We start from the raw sequence: 21,121 nt of genomic DNA, 5'->3' as shown, positions 1-21,121 counted from the left end.
GCTCTCCTCGTTCGACTCTCTTCAGCTTCTCCAGCTACTGCAGGCTTCGGGCTCCAGACTTCCACACCGCTCTGACTGACGAACACGGTCCTTTTATCCCCCCGTAGCTTCGCCTTTGACCCCCTCCCTTTGACCTTTCACCTCGCTCCCCATTGGCCCGAGAAAAAGTGGGCGTGAAGGCTTTTTGATCCACAAATTTGCATATATCGATCGTTCTGGAGGCGGGGCCAAATCGCCCCTCGCTCACCGATTGGACGGCAAAAAGTGGGCGTGTGTCGTTTTTGATCCGTTTTTGAAGCACAAAATCCGTGATTTTGTACACGCTGTTCAACGTGCGCCCTGCACGAGTCCAACACCGGTACCCACAGCGGGGCAAGAACGGTGGCGATGCTACGGTTGCGAGGTGTGACGTGAAGGTCGTGGCGGTTGTGGTGAAGCGGCGTTGTGGTTGGTGGTTGATGTTGTGGTTGTGGTGGTAATCATGGCGGTTGGTCCAAAATAAAGATAGTAAAAGAAAAACGGCTATCCTGAAGAGTCGCAGCTCGCATAAATGACATGTATTCCCACTAGACAACGGGTTTGGGCCTAACTACACATGCACTTACCGAGATACCTCACCTAAGGGACCTGAATGGTGGTTTGCGAATTTGGTAACCACAACACTACCCCTCCCCTTTTTACAGACTCGTCCCGAGTCGTCAAATTTTCGTGTGCCATCATGTGTAGTTTTCCCCTAGTACATTTTACCTACGGATCCCTGAGTGCGACATTCATGGTATTCGTGTCCCCAAAATAAATAACCTGAGGGCTGCGTAACTATCTAAACAAACTCACTCACACGGACGACTTAAATAAGATTGCCGGCGCTAGACAGACATGCCGGGGGCGCACTCATATGTACAGTACATCTTAACCTTAACTTATAAATTTTACACTAAACCATGGCCCAGGATCACTGAACTCTGCAAAAAGAAAGCAGTTAGCAGGGAGCCAGGCTGCCCGCATGCAGTCTCTGGCTCAAACAATGCAGGTGACAGGGAACGTGGCTGGCTGCTCACACGCAGTCCAAGGCCTTCCCTTTTGAACTGAACACAGTGAACCACAACAGTGCATGGGCTGCACAACGCAGTCTCCGTGCCAGCTCAAGTGGCACACGCAATGAGCACAACGAATGGATGCATGGACACAAACACGGTGCACGGGCCGCCACTGCAGGCCCGTGTTGTAGCTGCCAACAGGGCAGTTCTTGCAGCTTGCAAACTGTTGCCTTGATCCTGGCGCACATGGCAATGAACAGGGGGGGGGGGCAAAGCAAAAATTGAACGGGGCTGGTGAACATGGGCAGTGGGCATGGCATGGCAAAGGTGCAGGCAAACACAGCCCGCAGAAGAAGGCCGCTGCAGGCAAACACAGCCCGCAGAACCAGGCCGGCACAGGCCTCGAAGAAAAACAGCCAGCAGATGAACTGGCCGGCACAGGCCTTGCAGCACACAGCTGCAGACGATCCAGCCGGCACAGGCCTTGCAGCACAGCAGCTGCAGATGAAGTTGGCCAGCCTTTGCCGTTCCGTGGAGGTTGGTGGAGGGAGTGCGGTGGTGCTGGCCACTTGGTAGGCGGACTCGGACCTACCTACCTGTCTCCCTCCCAACCTATCGCCTTTGCCTGTCACTGTACATACCCACTCCCTTAATTTGTCAAACCCCAATTTAGCCCCAACTTATTTTTTTTGTTGTTTTTATTTTTACTTCCCCACTATAAATCGTCCCCTAACCCCCTTTATCGTCCTTGTTCGGCTAACCTATCCTGTCACCTAGCCTACTCCCAACCCCTACGTTCCCTTCCCGGAGGGGAACAAGGGAGAGCTAACGTCCTGTGTCGAGGCCCAACGAAGCCTCAGAATGGCCTCCCCAGAGTTCAGCGATCTATAACCAAAGTGGGTCCAGCGGCCCACAACGAGAGCGAGGGGATGGATGGTGCGGAGGGGTACACTCCTAATCTACCCTAACCATTTAACTGCTAAACTACCCCGGGGCTTTCAACAAGCGCCTCTCGCTTAAACTATTGGTTCTAACAACCCAGATTCCCGTCGCCTGTGTTGGTGTCCTCACAATTTCGGGCCTCGCCCCCCAATTTTCTCTCCGTGCCCTCACACGGTCTCCTGGCTGGGACACGTGGCTCCCTTTGGCAGGCACGACCCTCTGCCGAATCTCCCGCTATGGCACCCCGGGCACTACACTGCCTCCGAGCCTACCAGCTCCCTAACACCGGGAGTGCCCCCATGGCACCTCCCCTGAAACGCACACGTGGCAGGCCGGCCTCCCGGGCCCCTTTCCGAGGGTCACCCGTGCCCACAACACTGCCCACGCGGCTAATGGCGCCCCGGGCCCCCGCACCAAGCAGGCGCACCCGTGCCCACTACTCTATCCCGGCCCCCCATGGGCCCATGGCCTACCGCGGCCAACTAGCCTGGTGCCCGGGGTACCCACTCAGCGATACTCACCTTTCGCAGCCACGCTCCCAAGCCCGTCAACAGGGCTCCTGCACCCCTCCAAATGGGTTTCGAGCCTACACTCCCACCAACAACAAAACGACCTCCATTTTTCAATTTGACTAACCCAGCTAACTCACTTTATTCTGACCCCGGGGTCCCTTGGGCGGGAGTCACTCCTCCCCCCAATCACTCATCGCACCATGCATTCCCCATTCACTCCACACACACAGACCCGCTGGCCTCACTCACTCACCAAGCACATGCCTCACAACTCACCAACTCTTCAACACACACACCACTGAACTCTGCCATCCTTCTAACTACCTCCCCTAACTAACTCGTGCTCCCACGTCGTCCCTTAAACTACAGCACGTTCCTTTTAACACTACGTAGCTAAGCTACGTCCCCTCTACACATTCACAAGTCTGTCTCTGTCTCAAATAAATCATTTTATTTCCCAACCTAAATCTGACTACAATCCCTCTAACTAATCCATTCCACGGACTCCATGAGGACTTACCCCTGCCCCATGAAGTCGGTCTAACTAAGCTAACCCTTCCCCCTAACTAGTTTTCATCCTGTGCCCAGGGTAAGGGGGTCTTTCACCCCTTGCCCAGGAATCCTTTGCACCCGAAAGTGAGGCTTGCTGTCTTTTTCATGCGCAGCACCTGCGCGGCAACTCAGAGCTCGCGCACTTTGCACCTGCCCGTGACGTCATGCAGCTGCACGTGTTCCTCGTCCCTCCTTGGACGGTACCATCCGGCAGAGATACCCCTCCTGCCGGATTCCAACCACACGTGCAGCCATGACGTCACCGTGCGCAAAAAAAACACAAGCCCCACGTCTCGAGGGGTTCCCCACGCGAACACATGTGCTTTGCCCGTTGGAGCTTAACACACACGATCGCGTGGAGAACCCGTCCGGTCCAAATCCATTTACCTGCCTAAACTTTGTCCGTCCGCGGGATCGGCAAATCCACCGCGTGCGTTTCCGGACCGGGACTTCACTCTCGCAAGCGAGCACGTGGTGGTCTCGTGCGTTGCACAGCACGGACCGCGTGCTCACTGCTGGGTGAACCCGGCACGGTCACCGAAACAGCTACAGCCGCTACTCGGCTTTCTTTCCTGTCATGTCGCCGTCGTCGCCTCCATTCAACCCACGCACACCTGCGTGTTACGACGCACACAGTCCACTCCATCACATTCACACCGGGAGACGCGGCTGCGTGCTCCCGCATGCCAACCGACATCTCCCTCTCATACCGCTCTCTCACACACACGGTCTCCCTTGCACACAGCGACCTTGCACACGGCCGTTCACTCACGCACGGTGCCTCACCACTCACACAAACCATACTACTTACACACGCGGGGGCACTCACCCGCGGTGCCTCATCCACACACCGTGCCTCACTCACACACGCGGGGGCACACACCCGCGGTGCCTCACTCACACACACGGCGACACTCATACACGGTGCCTCATCCACACACGCGGGGGCACTCAACCGCGGTGTCTCATCCATACTCCGTGCCTCACTCACACACAGCGTGCTGGGAAGCACGTACTCCGGCACCATCGCCACCACACCACTCACACACGGGGTCGCTTCCACACACGGGGACGCACTCACACCTTGCACCACACACACAGGGACAACCACACTGGGGATTCGTGTCCCACAAGGGTCTCCGGGGCCTCTATACCCCCCAAGCTCTCCGTGCACCCGTCCACAGCACCCGTCCCCTCAACCTCGCAAAGCACGACCGAACTCACCTGGTCGTGACTCACCTCAAGGGGGCATACTCCCTCCCCTCGTTCCTGGAGGAGGCCATCCAGGTGCTCGCACCGGGTCCCTGCACGCTCCGCGAGCTCACCCCCATTGTCCTCCACTACCTCTGTGTGTGTGTGTGCGTCACTCACCCCGTCTTCATCGTGCAGTCTCTCCTCTATTTTTCTGTCTCCCGTGTCTCTATACATTTTCTCTCCTGGTTCCTTTTTTCTGTCTCTTCCTGGTTCCTTTTCCTTTCCCATCTGAGTCGTTCTTTCTCTCTGAGCCCCATTAGCTGTTCGTTCTCCCTCCGTTTTAGTTGTTCAATTTCACACTCATAGAGTTGTTGTTTTCTTTCCCACTGTTCCTCCTGCTCTTTGTTTTCCAATCTCATCGTTTCTTTCAATAGGCTCATTTCCTTCCTGTGTTTCATTCGCTGTTCTCTCACTACTCTTCCTCGTTTCCTCTCCTGTCCTTCCTTCTCCAGTTTCATGGTTTGCTTCATTTGGTTAATCTCCTTTTTGTGTTTCATTTGCTGCTGTCTCATTACTCTTCCTCGTTTCCTCTCCTGTCCTTCCTTCTCCAGTTTCATGGTTTTCTTCATTTGGTTAATCTCCTGTTTGTGTTTCATTCGCTGTTCTTTGTCTATCTCGTACTCCAGCCTCAGCTTTTCTTCCAATTGGTCAACCTCAGATTCATGTTCTTTTTGTTTTCTATTCCATTGTTCCTCTCGTTCTTCCCTCTCCAATCTCGTTGTGTCCTTCAATCTCCTGATTTCTCCTTCCTGCTTCATTCCTTGCTCCTTTACTTTCTCCTCGTATTCAAACCTATTTTTTCCTTTTGTCGTTCAGTTTCAAATTCATACTCTTTCAGTTTTCTATTCCACTGTCTTTCTTGTTCCTCCTTCTGCAATCTCGTCATTTCTTTCAACTGACTGATTTCTTTCTCCTGTCTCATTCGTTCTTCCTTCATTACTCTTTCTTGTTCCTCATTCTTTCGTCTGGCCTTCGCTTCCAGCTGTTCGATCTGTACAGTGTGGTTTCTTAAAGTTTCATTTTCCGTTCTCTTCCTTTCCTCTTTTAACACTCTCAGTTCGTTTTGTAGTTCCCTCTCTTTGTTTTGGTGTTTCTGTAACTCAGAAACTTTCTTTTCCAATTCCTTTCTCATCTCCGCACACTCAGACTTTGCTTTGGCTTCTAACTGTTCTTCCGGCTTGCGCTTGTGGTTTTCTACCCGTCTTCCCAGTTCCTCTGTCTCCGTTTTTCCCTCCAGTCCCAGCTTATCAACTCTCTTCGTCTTGAAGTCTTTTCTCACACTCCACCGTTTCTACCTTCAATCCCTCCTCTGTCTCCTCCTGGCTTTCTTTTAATTTTTCTAATACCTTCTTTACCTCGTGTCTCGTCTTACACGTCTCCCGAATTATTTTCTCGCCCGCCCCGACCGCGGGTCTGACAGCCGTTGCACTCCCCCCCAGCTCGTTCGTCCCAGCACGTGGCAGCGCCATTTTCTCGCCCGTGATCCGCGTTTCGCTCCTCGCCATTGCCATAATGACTGCCTGCAGGCCTATGCCCATGCTCTGCATCTCACCCCGCATTTCTTTCATTTGGTTTTTCGCTTCGAGTGCGTTTCCATCCATTTTTTTATTTTCCATTTGTTGCGTATTTCTCTTCATTTCGTTGTTCCTTTCTTTCATTTCGGCATTCCTGTAATCCAGTTTGTCATTTATGCTCTGCACGAGTTCCATAACGTGCTGTATCGTCACCTGCCCTGGCCACTCCCACTGACTACATTTAGTGGTGGGGTTATAATAAAAAAACCGACCAGATGAACGGCATCGATGCCTTTCCCAACCTTCTGGTACGGGTTTCTCTTGCACGGTGATCTCGTCCTGAGCCATGGATTCTACATTACTATTACACATACCTAATCCACCCGGCACCCGCTCGCCTTGAGACGCCATCTTGCTTCTCGTGAAGGGTTAATTTAGCTCGCTCGTAATTTGGAGGGAATCGGGGGTCGCTTCTCTCACCCCTGGACCGATTCCTGTGAATTTAGCCGGAGACAGGAGAGCCCGTTTTCCTGTTCTCCGTTACCAGTGCCGCGAGGAGGGCGATGAATTTGTATCGCACGACCTGACACCAGTGTTGCGGATTTCGCGCCCGCCGGCGTGCGAACGGCCACGTAACTCGAATCGCGGCACGTCGCCCACCGGACGGACAATCCAGTCGTGACCCTCTCGGACTAACGCCGGGAACCAGTCACGGGTGGACCTTTCGGTCTCACCGCGATCGAGCCAATCAGCCCCCGCGTGGGATAGGGTTGCTCGCCAAATTCGACCTACCTAAGTACCCACGCGGAGGGTAGACCGGGCGATCGCACCTCGCCGCAGGTCGACTTCGGACACGGGCCACTTAAGCGACCCGTTCCGTACTATCAGAATAACCGAGCGGTGTTATCGTCGACCTCGACGGTTCGATTAATTATCGGGCGTATTCAGCCCACTACCAACCCTTTACGTGAAGCAAGATGAGGATTCAATGGAGGAAAAGACGAAGCGAAGCGGGAGAACAGTTCAATAATAAAGCACATTTATTCGCGGCACACGGGAAGCACACAAATACAATTCCACCAAATGCACACAGAAAAAACACAATTCCATTTACACAAAAAGCAAATATAAAAGCGAAAACAATGCAGAGCTAATACCGACTACCGAGCACACGGCAACACTTATACAATTCTACTTCACAGACGGCGCCGACAACACATACCCAAAACCAAGGAAAGAATACCCTCAAGAATGAGGCGGGCCTGAGGCCGAGACCGGGTCGCGCCTACCCGTCTGGTGATGAGACGCGGAGCGGCGATGGCGCCTCACTCCGCGGACCTCGCGGACAGTGCCTGGCAGGGGGTGGGAAAGGGGCCCCCTTGGTCGCACTATCTCAGCGCGGGGGGAAACAGGAGGGGGTTGCTGATGCTCGGGGTATAGAGGATCTTTATTATCCCTGGTGTGCGTCTCCACCTCGGCCAGGTCGCGCTGCCGGCCTTCCTCGGGCGTGCAGCTCCCGGCACCGTCGCGAGCACCCCCTCGTCTGCCTTCGCCGCTGCCGCCTCTCCGCCTCTGGACTCTCCACCCTGGACTCTTCTTTGGGATCTCCTCGTTCGACTCTCTTCAGCTTCTCCAGCTACTGCAGGCTTCGGGCTCCAGACTTCCACACTGCTCTGACTGACGAACACGGTCCTTTTATCCCCCGTAGCTTCGCCTTTGACCCCCTCCCTTTGACCTTTCACCTCGCTCCCCATTGGCCCGAGAAAAAGTGGGCGTGAAGGCTTTTGATCCACAAATTTGCATATATCGATCGTTCTGGAGGCGGGGCCAAATCGCCCCTCGCTCACCGATTGGACGGCAAAAAGTGGGCGTGTGTCGTTTTTGATCCGTTTTTGAAGCACAAAATCCGTGATTTTGTACACGCTGTTCAACGTGCGCCCTGCACGAGTCCAACACCGGTACCCACAGCGGGGCAAGAACGGTGGCGATGCTACGGTTGCGAGGTGTGACGTGAAGGTCGTGGCGGTTGTGGTGAAGCGGTGTTGTGGTTGGTGGTTGATGTTGTGGTTGTGGTGGTAATCATGGCGGTTGGTCCAAAATAAAGATAGTAAAAGAAAAACGGCTATCCTGAAGAGTCGCAGCTCGCATAAATGACATGTATTCCCACTAGACAACGGGTTTGGGCCTAACTACACATGCACTTACCGAGATACCTCACCTAAGGGACCTGAATGGTGGTTTGCGAATTTGGTAACCACAACAATATCTATATATATATATATATATATATATATATATATATATATATATATATATATATATATATATATATATATCTCTCTCTCTCTCTCTCTCTCTCTCTCTCTCTCTCTCTCTCTCTCTCTCTCTCTCTCTCTCTCTCTCTCTCTCTCTCTCTCTCTATCTCTCTATCTCTCTATCTCTCTCTATATATATATATATATATATATATATATATATATATATATATATCTATATATATATATATATCTCTCTCTCTATATATATATATATATATATATATATCTCTATATCTATCTATATCTCTCTCTATATATATATATATATATATATATATATATATATATATATATATATATATATATATATATATATATATATATATATATATATATATATATATATATCTATCTATCTCTCTCTCTCTCTCTCTCTCTCTCTCTCTCTCTCTCTCTCTCTCTCTCTCTCTCTCTCTCTCTCTCTCTCTCTATATATATATCTCTCTATCTCTCTATATATATATATATATATATATATATATATATATATATATATATATATATATATATATATATATATATATATATATATATATATATATATATATATCTCTCTATATCTCTCTCTATATCTCTCTCTATATCTCTCTCTCTATATATATATATATATATATATATATATATATATATATATATATATATATATATATATATATATATATATATATATATATATATATATATCTCTCTCTATATATATATATATATATATATATATATATATATATATATATATATCTCTCTCTCTCTATATATATATATATATATATATATATATATATATATATATATATATATATATATATATATATATATATATATATATATATATATATATATATATATATCTCTCTCTCTCTCTCTCTCTCTCTCTCTCTCTCTCTCTCTCTCTCTCTCTCTCTCTCTCTCTCTCTCTCTCTCTCTCTCTCTCTCTCTCTCTCTCTCTCACCATTCCAATCACAAGTCAATACCATACCATTAATTTAACAAAATACAAGATTACAAACACGCGAGGTCAACGAATGTAAACGCCGTTCTGACATTACATCTGGATCGGGAGCATCTTGGTACGGATCAAAACTCGAATTAATCATTGGATTGGGGAATTGATGAAAACTCTCACCCACCATCGGACACCGGCTGGGACCCCAAAACATTGCACAGGTTTGGCGGGGCTAGGAATACTTCAGGGTCCGACGGACGGGCACTCCTGCTTTAAAATATAGATGCACATAAGCAGTCGGTATGTTTTTGATTCATGTACATAACCTGGGTCATTTTAATTTCTGATAGTGATCGAGGCAGCGGTCTGTTGCCGAAAAACTGCCCAAAGAAAGGGATGCGTCAGAAGAATGTGCTGCACGCTTGGAACAAGGTCGCCCATAAGGAGGGTACTTCTGCTCGTACTGCTAGTTCTGTCCTGGATTTTAATCGTTTTTTGTTTTTCTTAAAACGGGATTGCTACTTTTATTCACCGTCATGACTCGTAAAAAACTTACATAATTACATTGCTTCATACACAAAATATAATGTGCTGCAGTACTGCAAAAAACATTGACATCAACTTTATAGAAGGACTGCCAAATACACTGGAACTGGAAGCATGGAAACAATCGAACAGTAAACTTTGACACAAGATGAGGACAGGTAGAATCACTGCCTCTGTTTTTATGGTGCTTGCCACACCTCTTTCATAGCCATCTGTCCATCTGATTAAAGGGATTTGTACACTGAGTGAACAAAGGAATATTTTCACAGGCAAAAGAACGTGATAAGCAGAAGGAAATTTCCCAAATGACGACGTCCGGCATACCAAACCGATAAAATTGCATCCACAACCAACTGCATATCATACGATCACCGAGGTAGCAAAATGGCCACCATACCCCCAGAATGCCTGCTGTTGGCTGAATGGTTATGGTGGTGGGCTTGCGATAAACAGATCCTGAGTTCAAATCCCACCTGGCTGTTGAATCAATACCAGGTGGGGTTGACTCTGCCCATCATCATTCTGAGGTTGGCAAAATGAGTACCAGCTTGCTGGTATCCTGTGTCGGAGTGGCGACCCGTCCAGGATTGCACCCAATAGCTAAGGAGACTGCTTAAGGGGCTGTCACACCTTGACGATTTAGCCAACCTATGCCGATTTATGAAAAATTTGCCTAATACGCTGGCACACGTCTAATACGTTATGGGTAGGTTTTGTATACGTTAAGAGCACGCTGAAAAACATTGCCATAAGTCGTTGTACGCTGGCTTTAATCGTTGAACTTTGTGGTTTTTCTCAAATTTTTGTATGCTTAAAATTTTACGACGTTCTCGGTGTTTGGCTCACACGTTCCGCTACGCTGGCCATAAGGTTTAGGCACGTTATGTGATCATTGACACACGTTATTTATACGTTACTCATATGTGGAAACACGTTGAGGTTACATTTGCATACCTGAAACTTATTCATAAACTATAGGTAACGTTTTGTAAGCATGCTACACGAACGTTGTTCACAGCTTGCAACGCGCTACTAGAAAGTTTCTCATACATCGAAACACATCAAAGTAATGTTTAGGGAACCTGTGACTTATTTATAATCTATGAGTAATGTGCTTGGGAATTAGTTGTAGAGCATGTCCAACGAACAAATAAGTATGTAGACATATTTGACGTCTTCAAGACGACCACAGAACTTACTGAACGCGTTTCTAACAAACAGCTGACGTAGAATGACTTATTCGCAGCGATTAGGGAAATTGGTATATAAAAAGAGGCTTCGCAGGAGGAACCCGTCTTTATTTTAGACTTCGTGGTGAGTACATGTCGATGTCATTCCGAGAGATGGAGGATACGGCAACGCTGAGACGACAATACCTACCTGTCCTCGAACATCAACATGACCTCATCGAGTTGACACTGCACCAGTTGCGTGCCAATAGAGCCGGGAGAAGAAGACGTGAACGGAGGAGAAGGAACTGGGTGAGACCAAGGATTGGGAGGCGATGCCATTACGGCATATATGACCAGCTCATGGTGGAACTCCGGAACGAGGACCATGCATCCTTCATCAACTTCCTGCGAATGCCTCCAGCGATGTTCGACGAGCTGCGAGCCAGAGTGGGTCCAAGGATAACCAAGCATTATTATTAAATCATTTCAATAATCCAGTGGAAGCGATTTGACTCGTTCAATGGAAACGAATTCAATTGCTGAGCACCAGCGTCAAAAAACAATAGCCGAGTGACAGCCGTTTATTAAAATAGTTTAGTGGCAGTCAATGGATAGCAAACGTCACGTAATCGTAAACGATGCGCTCCCACGTTATGCATACGCTCGACTATCGTTGGGCATAGGTTCTTCTTCTTCTTCTTCCTCTTTCGGCTTGCTCCCGTTAGGGGTCGCCACAGCGGACCAACCGTCTCCATTTCGCTCTATCCTCCACATCTTCCATTGACACTCCAACCACCCGCATGTCCGTCCTCACCGCATCCATGAACCTCTTCTTTGGCATTCCTCTTCTCCTCCTGCCTGGCGGCTCCATCTTCAACATCCTTCTCCCGATTTACTCCGCTTCCCTCCTGAGCACATGTCCAAACCATCTCAATCTCACCTCTCTCACTTTGTTTCCAAACCGTCCTACCTGCGCTGTCCCTCTAATACACTCATTTCTTATCCTATCCATCCTCGTCACTCCCAACGAGAATCGCAGCATCTTTAACTCTGCCACCTCCAGCTCTGCTTCCTGTCTTTTTGTTAGCGCCACCGCCTCCAAACCATACAACATAGCTGCTCTCACTACCGTCTTGTATACTTTCCCCTTCACTCTTGCAGCTACCCTTCTGTCACAAATCACTCCTGCAACTCTTCTCCACCCACTCCATCCTGCCTGCACTCTCTTTTTCATTTCTCTCCCACACTCTCCGTTACTTTGGACAGTTGATCCCAAGTATTTAAACCAATCCACCTTCCCCACCTCAACTCCTTGCAACTGCACCATACCACCACCCTCCCTCTCATTTACGCACATGTACTCCGTCTTACTCCGACTGACTAACATTCCCCTTCTCTCCAGTGCGTACCTCCACCTCTCAAGGCTCGATTCAGCCTGCTCCCTACTCTCCCTACAGATCATGATGTCATCCGCGAACATCATAGTCCATGGGGACTCCAGTCTGATCTCGTCCGTCAACCTGTCCATCACCATTGCAAACAGGAAAGGGCTCAGAGTCGATCCTTGGTGCAATCCCACTTTAACCTTAAACCGGTCCGTCATTCCTACCGCACACCTCACCGCTGTCACACTGTCCTCATACATATCCTGCACGATCCTCACATACTTCTCCAACACTCCCGACTTCCTCATACAATACCACAACTCCTCTCTTGGCACCCTATCATAAGCTTTCTCTAAATCCACAAACACACAATGTAACTCCTTCTGGCCTTCCCTATACTTCTCCATCAACATTCTCAAAGCAAACACCGCATCAGTGGTGCTCTTTCCTGGCATAAACCCATATTGCTGCTCACAGATCGTCACCTCTCCTCTCAACCGAGCTTCCACTACTCTTTCCCACAACTTCATGGTGTGGCTTAACAACTTTATCCCTCTATAATTTCCAGTTCTGCACATCACCCTTATTCTTGAAAATCGGAACCAGTACACTTAATCTCCACTCCTCCGGCATCCTCTCACTTTCCAAGACTTTATTAAACAATCTGGTTAACAACCCCACTGCCATCTCTCCTAAGCACTTCCATGCCTCCACTGGTATACCATCTGGGCCAACCGCCTTTCCACTTTTCATCTTCTTCATAGCAGTCCTCACTTCATCCTTACTGATCCACCCCACTTCCAGATTCACTATCTCCACCTCTTCCAACCTTCTCTCTCTCTCATTTTCTTCATTCATCAGCTCCTCAAAGTACTCCATCCACCTTCTCAACACACTCTCCTCGCTCGTCAGCACATTCCCATTTGCGTCCTTTATCACCCTAACCTGCAGCACATCCTTCCCAGCTCGGTCCCTCTGTCTTGCCAATCGGTATAAATCCTTTTCCCCTTCTTTTGTATCCAACCTCTCATACAGCTCGTCATATGCCTTTTCCTTGGCCTTTGCCACCTCTCTTTGCTTTTCGACGCCACTCCTTGTACTCCTGCCGACTTTCTTCATCTCTCTGACTATCCCACTTCTTTTTCGCCAACCCCTTCTTCCTTATACTTTCCTGTACTTCCTCATTCCACCACCAAGTCTCCTTATCTTCCTTCCTCTGTCCAGATGTCACACCAAGTACCTTCCTAGCTATCTCCCTCACAACTTCTGCTGTCGTTGCCCAATCATCCCACCCATCTTTACCACCATCCAACGCCTGTCTCACCTCCTCCCTAAATTTCACGCAACAGTCTTCCTCCTTCAGCTTCCACCATCTGGTCCTTGGTTCAGCCCTCACTCTCTTCCTCAACCTCACCTCTAAAGTCATCCTACAGACCACCAATCGATGCTGTCGAGCTACACTCTCCCCTGCCACCACCTTACAGTCACTAATCTCTTTCAGGTTGCATCTCCTACTTAAGATGTAATCCACCTGTGTGCACTTTCCTCCACTCTTGTATGTCACCCTGTGTTCCTCCTTCTTCTTGAAATACGTGTTTACCACTGCCATTTCCATTCTTTTGCAAACTCTACCACCATTCGCCCTTCCACATTTCTCTTGTTGAGACCGTACCTCCCCATCACCTCCTCATCCTCTTTATTCCCTTCCCCAACATGTCCATTGAAATCTGCTCCAATCACCACTCTTTCATCCTTGGATACACTCTCCACCACTTCATCTAACTCACTCCAGAAATCTTCTTTAAATTCCATCTCACACCCCATATGTGGGGCATATGCACTGATGACATTCATCATCACCCCTTCAATTTCCAACTTCACACTCATCACTCGGTCAGACACCCTCCTCACCTCCAATACCCTCTTGACATGATCTTCCTTCAGGATTATCCCGACACCATTTCTCCTCCCATCCACACCATGGTAGAACAGTTTGAAACCACCTCCAATGCTCCTAGCCTTACTCCCCATCCACTTGGTCTCTTGTACACACAGTATGTCCACCTTTCTTCTCTCCATCATATCAGCCAACTCTCGCCCTTTGCCAGTCATCGTCCCAACATTCAGAGTTCCAACTCTCACCTCCACACTTCTACCCTTCCCCCTCTCCCACTGCCTCCGGACTCGCCTTCCCCGTCTCCTTCTCCTCCTTCGCCCAGCAGAAGCACAATTTCCACTGGTACCCTGCTGACCACCGGTACCGGTGGCGGTCGTTGGTAACCCGGGCCTCGACCGATCCGGTATGGAAATTCGTTTTGTTGTCCGCATAATGATTTGGCATAGGTTTTTACGCCGGATGCCCTTCCTGACGCAACCCTGGTCGCCTCTTACGACACATAGGGATATGGTACACCTATTCTAACCGGGGCATACACCGGGCCCAGTACAACTGGTGCTCATTTCGCCGACCTCGGAAGGATGGCAGGCTGAGTCAACCCCCTGGTGTTTTCGACTTGGTTTATATATATTTATATATATATATATATTTATATTTATATATATTGTTACGGATTCGCGCCCGCCGGCGTGCTGACGGCCACGTAACTCGAATCGCGGCACGTCGCCCACCGGACGGACAATCCAGTCGTGACCCTCTCGGACTAACGCCGGGAACCAGTCACGGGTGGACCTTTCAGTCTCACCGCGATCGAGCCAATCAGCCCCCGCGTGGGATAGGGTTGCTCGCCAAATTCGACCTACCTAAGTACCCACACGGAGGGTAGACCGGGCGATCGCACCTCGCCGCAGGTCGACTTCGGACACGGGCCACTTAAGCGACCCGTTCCGTACTATCGGGATAACCGAGCGGTGTTATCGTCAGCCTCGACGGTTCGATTAATTATCGGGCGTATTCAGCCCACTACTAACCCTTTACGTGAAGCAAGATGAGGATTCAATGAAAGAAATGACGAAGCGAAGCGGGAAACAGTTCAACACAAAGCACATTTATTCGCGATGAACGGAAAGCGCACATATACAATTCCACCAAAAGCACATAGAAAAGAGGAAGACAAACAGCAAATGCGACAATGCAGATCTAATACCGATTACGCGAGCACACGGCAACACATACAATTTTACTTCACAGACGGCGCCGACAACACATATCCAAAACCAAGAAAAAGAACACCCTCAAGGATGAGGCGGGCCTGAGGCCGAGACCGGGTCGGGCCTACCCGTCTGGTGATGAGACGCGGAGCGGCGATGGTGCCTCAACTCCGCGGGCCTCGCGGGCAGTGTCTGGTAGGGGGTGGGAAAGGGGCCCCCTTGGTCGCACTATCTCAGCGCGGGGGGGGAAAACAGGAGGGGGGTTGCTGATGCTCGGGGGAAAGGAGGATTTTTACTCTGCCTCGAGTCCCGCGACGAGCGTCTCCACCTCGACCAGGTCGTGCCGTCGGCCTCCCTGGTGTGCAGCTCCCGGCACGACGCGAGCACCCCCTCGTCTGCCCTCGCCGCCTCTCCACAGCTCCGTCCTCTTCGCTCCGACTCCAATGCACACGACGACGACGACGACCAACTCCTTCTTGCTTCTTCTTCCCAACTCCACCGACTGCGAAGTCTTAACTGACTGGACTGACGAACGCAGCCGCTTATATAAGCCCCGTGGCTTCGCTCTCTCATCTTTGACCCCCTGCCTTCGACCTTTCACCTCGCTCCCCATTGGCCCGAGAAAAAGTGGGCGTGAATGCTTTTTGATCCATAAATTTGCATATAGCGACCGCCCTCCAACGCCCTGGAGGCGGGGCCAAATCGCCCCTCGCTCACCGATTGGACGGAACAAAAGTGGGCGTGTGTCGTTTTTGATCCGTTTTTGGAGCGGAAAATCCGTGGTTTTGTACACGCTGTTCGGCGCGCGCCCTGCACGAGTCCAACACCGGTACCCACAAGCGGCGCAAGAACAGTGGCGATGCGACGGTTGCGAGGTGTGACGTGAAGCGGCACCGCGGTGGGTGGTTGATGTTGTGATTGGTGGTGGTAACAATGGCGGTTGGTCCAAAATAAAGATAGTAAAAGAAAAACGGCTATCCTGAAGAGTCGCAGCACGCATGAATAACATTTATTCCCTCTAGACAACGGGTTTGGGCCTAACTACACATATACTTACCGAGATATCTCACCTAAGGGACCTGAATGGTGGTTTGCGAATTTGGTAACCACAACAATATATATACATATATACATATATACATACATATATATATATATATATATATATATATATATATATATATATATATATATATATATATATATATATATATATATATATATATATATATATATATATATATATATATATATATATATATATATATATATATATATATATATATATATATATATATATATATATATATATATATATATATATATATATATATATATATATATATATATATATATATATATATATACATACATATATACATATACATACATATATTAATTCAGTGTCCCAACGGGGCTTGAACTCAGGACCTCTTGGGTCCCAAGCCACTGCCCTTACCACTGCGCCAACACCAGCACTGCGCCAACACCAGTAAACACAACACCTGCCCCATATCGTTGGGCATAGGTTGTGGACGCCTAAAACACGATAAGCAATCGTTGGTATAACTAATCTATAAGTTATCGAAGCGTTCTGTGTTCATTACTAGTACATTATGCATTTGTCAAAGTCTTTTTTAATAATTTCAATAGTAAAACGAAGAAATATTTCATCTTCAGAATGAGGAAAAAAAATTAGCCCTTACAGAACATCGAACAATGGTGCAAAGTATTCTCCTATTAGTTGACGCAACGAGGATCCATCATCCCCCACAGCCTCTACATCACGCTCACATACTACTACTGACATAGACATACAGCTACTACCAATGCTACTAACACTACTATTATTACTGTCATGCACACCTACTACTAGTAATAGTACTGCTACTATTGATACTACCGGCGTTCACATCCACTCACCATGGAGTCTGGAACAATGATGGGTTTTTATTGTGAAGCCCATTTGTATATACCAATTCCCCTAAACGCTGCCAATACGCCAGTACACGGTAGATGTAAGTTAGAAACACTTTCAGGAAGTTCTATGGTTGTCCGGAAGACGTCAATTTAATTCGTCTCCATACAACAATGTGCGTTTTACATACGTTACAAATAGGTTCATCGCATGTTATCAAAGGTTAGAAGCACATTTTACTTAGGTTCAAAACATGCTACTCATAGGTTAAACGCATGTTACTCTTACGTTCATAGCACGCTAGTCATTGGTTCAAGGCCAGTTATACATAGTTTCCAAGCACGTTAAAACATAGGCTAAGCTGACGCTACTCATTTGTTCAAAGCACGTTACTCATCGGTTAGAAATTTGGTTTCAAGTATGTTGGCCATTACCTTGACGTGCTTCGACTTATGAGTAACCTACAAGTAACGTGTGTTCGCCATGTTTAAAACGATCGCGGAACATGCTAGGAACAGATGCCAACGCATGCGAAACATGTGAGCCTTACGTCGAGTACATCTTAAAATTTTCAGCATGCTTGAAATTTCACGACGTATCAAACAGACTAGGTAATATGCCAGCGTACTTCAATGATTTCCAACATACTCTAAACGTATACACAACTTACCTATAGCGTATTTGACGTGTGCCTAGCGTTGTAAACATATTTTTTCAGAGAATGGCATACGCTGGCAAAATCGTCAAGGTGTGACTGCGATGTTGACATTTCAAATTCTCAGGCAGTTTTGATTTCAATCAGCGTCCGGCAAGTTCTTAACTGGCTACACCACGAGTTCGCCGGCGATACGTATAGTGCGCAAAGGGTAAGTTGAACTATCGTTTCTCATAGGTTTTGAACGCTGACCACAAGGTAAGCATTCGCTGGTAAAAGTTATGTATAACACAACGAAACGTTCTGTGCCCGTTACTAATATGTTATGCAAACGACCAACACGTTATGAATACGCCAAAAACTTTAAAAAAAAAACATCAAAATTTCAGCGTACGCCAACGTTTTACATACATTTTTATACATTGCCATTGCTGGCGAAAACGTCAAGGTGTGACAGGGCCCTTAGGCAGCACCAACGTTCTGCACAGAGTATGGTCCTGATGGATGGATGGATGGATACCCCCAGAATAAATCTTGGAAGGCAGCTTATGATGTCATGAGAAAGCAGCCCATCGTACGATGCCTAACATCACGTAGAATTTCACGTCGTACTCGCGGAATCACGATAAAACACCGTTGATTGTTGTGCTGTCGATTGCAAGCACAGTAGCTATTCCGGCAAAAGTTATTGTTTCCTGAAAGACAAAAATCTGACAGGAATGGGTAGCTCATGTTACACGCGATGGACGGAGTCCAAGCCAGGTAAGGATCCCAGTTTGTATAAGGTGTTGGCATACGCCTCCGCTCAAAATATTTTCAATTCCACATGTTGAATCTGTTCACTTGGGATGATTTCTGAAATCATACCCATAAGATCATTTAACCTTTTGAAATCATAAGAATGACAGAGCATCGATTTTCGTGATATTCGACTGTTTACAGTTTCCAGACCTGGGATAAACAAGAAATAATACACGACTTTTGAAATGACATAATCTGCTGCAGAATGCTCGATGCACACGTGCAGAAACTCCAAGAAACGGCAGTGTTCGGGGGCACCATAAAGTGCATCGTGTGTGCGAGATGAGGAGTGTCACCTAAAATGGCTAACAAAGCTTCAAAAAGAAGCCCAAAATAGTTAGAAAAGTACATGAGGGAAAGGGCTCCGTCTCTGCAGAGCAAAAGACTTAGAAAACTTTCTCAACTCGCCGAACAGGCAGCTGCTCGTAATGCAAACTCCCGACTACGTGGGCCGGTGCAAGGGCCGGGTGGACGGGCGTGTGCTACCCAAACCCTCGATGGATAACTACCAATGAATGGACTTTGAACCTTGCACGAGTGCCTCCTGTGAACATGGTAGGCTTGGCGATTTATTTAATGAACATCTGCAGTTGGAAACATGGTGATGTGTCATTACCAAGTAAAGGTAATCAGCTCTTCGGTAAAGGAAATCTTCGTGACGTGAAAAATACTGAAAGCTTGCGCCAACTATATTTACATGGGAGCTGGATGTATCAGGTAGACTTCCCCAAGGAAGACGCCATATCTGGTTTGAATGCTTCTGAACACATGGGAAGGACCTATCTGGATAAGTTTAAAATTATGATATTTACTATTAATGATGTTGGGAGGAGAGTGGGGTCGGAGCTACTATGGGAACTGTGAGGGCTGTTGTAAATATATTGCTTGGTTGGTTCCAAAGCCACAAGAGAAATTATACCAGATATTTGCATCTATTACTAAAAGGAGAAGCGTGTGTGTATGTGTGTGTTTTATATATCCACTGTGGCCACTTGCTTGTATAAACAGGAAATTATAGGAACTCAACACCTCTCAGTCTCATTGACGGATATTTCTTGTATTTCCTATATTTCCGTGAATTTGATTTCAATCAAGATGAGGACAGGTAGAATTGTCAGGGCAGGACAGATCAGATCTGTGACTTGCTACGGGTAACACGTAAACTCGTACTAACTGGTTCATGGTCGAGTATTAGTGACCTGGTGTGGAGGGTGTATGGACATGAACACCCAGTACAGCAGAATTGAATAACCAAACCTGCCAAAGAACGGAGGAGCTACTTGTGAGCCAATGGGCATCCATATCTTGTGCTAACTGCATCTCCGGATGACTTCCTGCAGTTGGTTACCTTCCCTAGGAGGTTGTTGGCAGGATTTGCACTGTGGCCACCATAAAACTATTCGCTCCGCAAAAAATATTGAGGTGTGTGGCGGGGTGGTGCTGAGGTGTCATCCACCAGACGGCAATCTCCTCTGGTTAACCTGAGGCGGTCCCTTTGGGTGGGTGCCTGGAATGTCCTATCCATAGCAGATGTAGATAGGCCAGGCATCTGCCTGGGGGATTGCCAGACGGAGGCCACTGGAGTACCGATGGAAAGTGGACACAGCGACCCGCAGTGGCGCATGCTCCCCATCGATGTTAGTATGTATGATTTGTATCCTGGGACACAACAATTATGGTTGACAATTTTGGAATTGCCACTCTTTCATTTAAATGGTGAAAATTATGTTTGAAAAGACTATTTCATTTACAGGTTTTGTGCGAACAATGGCAGCTTAAAAGTACCTGGACGAATAGAAACGGGTCACTGAAAACACATGCGCAAAAGGCCTCGTTAACATTCATACGCCATTTTGAAAGTCGAGTATTCTTTGTGAGATGCAGTTTGTTGACTCTTTCTCGGCCCAGGCGAGCATATGCCAGTTTGTATGTACTGTGTAGTAGGCCACAGGCAGGTAGGAAGGCTAGGCCGAAACGACACCGCTGGTTCACATAGGCCTACATGCAATGTACTGAAACAGTCATTTCCAAAACAGTAGTTAGGAGTTTTGAACAACAGTAACTTAAGAACATCCAGGCCTTCTTCAAACAAAACTCACCACTGTTCCACTGGCTGATCCACCACAACAGCAGCTTTGCTTTCATTTTTCTGTTGAATCTTCTTGAAGCGATGACATGTACAGTAACTCTCAGCAGTAAAAGTGGCTCCCCGTTCATGGTGGTTCTACGGGGGGGGGGGGGGGGGGGAGCAACAGCAGAACCATCAAACCATAGGTGTACTACATCAACGGTACGTGGGTACACCGCCAGCGGCTGCCACAAGGAGAGACACGTTAATTTACGAGTCGTAAACGCTCACCATCACGTGTCGTAAAAATCCTAAACTAACCACAAATATATACACCAACAAGTCTGGAGACGGCGATGGTTCACGAGCAATGTACACGGTTCGCCTTTTTATTTT

At 47.6% G+C, this 21,121-nt stretch overlaps 1 long non-coding RNA gene across 1 annotated transcript in view; it reads right to left on the bottom strand.

Annotated features, from left to right (window-relative positions):
- Window positions 1-20,889, bottom strand: part of LOC147020591 (uncharacterized) — a 103,395-nt gene extending 82,506 nt beyond the window's left edge. The window contains exon 1 of the long non-coding RNA XR_015062096.1: window positions 20,757-20,889. This is a non-coding gene — a long non-coding RNA (uncharacterized LOC147020591). The remainder of the gene's footprint in view (window positions 1-20,756) is intronic.
- Window positions 20,890-21,121: the final 232 nt, after the last annotated feature.

This window comes from Eptatretus burgeri, chromosome 9, assembly GCF_056783735.1.
Source record: "Eptatretus burgeri isolate ZD-2024b chromosome 9, Ebu_testis_v1, whole genome shotgun sequence".
In the NCBI taxonomy this organism is placed as follows: Eukaryota; Metazoa; Chordata; class Myxini; order Myxiniformes; family Myxinidae; genus Eptatretus; species Eptatretus burgeri.
The sequence above is the reverse complement of the archived record's forward strand: the minus strand, read 5'-3'. Positions and strand labels throughout refer to the sequence as shown.